This window comes from Myotis brandtii, unplaced genomic scaffold, assembly GCF_000412655.1.
Source record: "Myotis brandtii unplaced genomic scaffold, ASM41265v1 scaffold369, whole genome shotgun sequence".
Taxonomy (NCBI): Eukaryota; Metazoa; Chordata; class Mammalia; order Chiroptera; family Vespertilionidae; genus Myotis; species Myotis brandtii.
Genome location: NW_005364180.1, coordinates 317,709 through 319,809, shown reverse-complemented (window position 1 = coordinate 319,809; position 2,101 = coordinate 317,709).

The following is a 2,101-nucleotide window of genomic DNA, read 5'->3' as shown; positions in this document are numbered from 1 at the left end:
TGGTCGATGTTTCTCTCTCATCGATGTTTCTAACTCTCTATCCCTTTCCCTTCCTCCCTGTAAAAAATCAATAAAAAAGATATATATATAAACAAAACAAAACAACAAAAAACATTGCAAGGTCAATGGCCGTGGGCGTCATTACGGATTAATTCACAAGAACCACTGGAACCAGGAGTGAGTACGTGAGGAGGAGCAGGAGACTGGAGTCTCGGCCCCGGTCTGAGAGAGAGACTGGGGGACACTGCAGGCCTTCCTGGGGTCACCCCTCAGGGACGTGCCAGGTGCTTGGTGCACACTTTGCATAGCTTTCCACACACACACCCCTTTGAATATATATTTTTATTGATTTCAGAGAGGACGAGAGAGAGAGAAATATCAATGATGAGAGAGAATCATTGACCGGCTGCCTCCTGTAGGCCCCACACTGGGGATGGAGCCCGCAATCTGGGGTAGGTGCCCTGACCGGGAATCCAACCGTGATGTTCTGGTTCATAGGTCGATGCTCAACCACTGAGCCCGCCGGCCGGGCATTGCGCAGCTTTTGAAAGCTGTGGGCTCAGACTCAGGCGGCTAAGCCAAGAGAGACGTGAGGGACGCCCCACACCCAGCCCCGTGCCTGTCCCTCTGGCCTGAGCATTCTGAGCCCAGGTGGCCATCGCCCGCCCCTCCACACCCCACACCTCCACGAGGCCCCCAGGCCCCCAGCGACTCCCGCCCCTCTTTCTCCGCTGAGCCAGCCAGGCCTCTGCCCCTCGGGCCCCCTTTCTGGAACACTCCCCTGAAACCTCACACAGCCAGTGTCTGTGCAGCCTCCTTGGCCAGCCGCGGACGCAGGTGGGGACTGGGGGCGCGGGGACGTGATTAGCTCAGACTGGCCCTGGTCCAGCGTGAGGATGAGGGACAAGGCGTCCCCATACGGACCGGGAGTGTGGCTGGCAGGGGCGGTGGCATTAGGGGGCAGTCAGCCCCGTTTGCCCAGTCACACCGGACGGAGCACAGAGTGCGCCCCTCCGTCTGTAGATAGGGCTTGGGGGTCAGGGGGATGGACTTGCTCAAGATCCCACACAACGCAGCGGGGGGCTGAACCCCAGCTTCCAAAGCCACAGGCAGCATTCTTCCCTCCCGCAGCATGGGATGAGTTCCTGGTTGACAAGACCCCTCTAGAGGTCTCGGGAGTTGGGGAACCCTGAGGCTCCAGCACCCAGAACCCTTCAGGAGGAGGGAAGACATTAGCCGTGGTGGGAGGTGGAGAAGGCCTTCCCTATGCCCCGGCCCTCAGGGCAGCGCCCGCTCCCGGGGTGGCTCGCAGGCCGGCAGCCAATTACCCTTGTCACCCACTCTTCTCTGGGGGAGACAGGCAGCTAATCTGCCTGTCAGCTGGGCAGAGGGCAGACCATCTCCACCCCCTGCTGAGGCTCTGCTTGACAGACAGGGGGTGGGGGGAGGGGGCTGTGTGCTGGGCAGCCAGTGAGGGATGGGGGGATGGGGTCCAGCTGGTAGGCGGATGGACAAGTGAGGGAAGACAGTGAGACGGGGCAGAGCAAGGATGCCGGTGCCACAGCGCTGTCAGGTGGGTAAACTGAGGCGAGACCCCTGCCCCGTATAGAGCGAGCTAAGGAGCAGCACTTCTCTTGTTGGTGGGTCTCCCGGCTCCAGGAGATGCCCGTGGGAGGTCCTGGGCGGGGACCCCTAACGCCAGGTGGGGGGCGGAGGGCAGAGCAGGAGGTGATTCTAACTGGGCCTTGAAGGAGGGCCAGGGTCTGGGAAGCAGAGAAGGGAGGGAGGGGCGTCCCAGGCCAGGGGACAGCGCGAGCAGAGGCACGAGGACCCGCCAGCGGGCCAGGCGGTTCCGCTGCGACTTCAGCGAGAGGCCGCAGGAGGCACCGGGTGAGAGGCACGGAGGCCGTGAGCGGGTGCGTCTTACTCTGTTGCATGAAAGCCTCCAGCAGCCACAGGGCCCTTCCCTGCCCCATCTCACAGGTGAAGGGACTGAGGCTCAGAGGTCACATGGCAGCCACTGGCAGAACCGGTTCAGGCCCGGAGTCCGTGCTCTCAGCGCGCACACGGTCAGCTTCCCGCAGCCGGGAGGTGGGCGAGG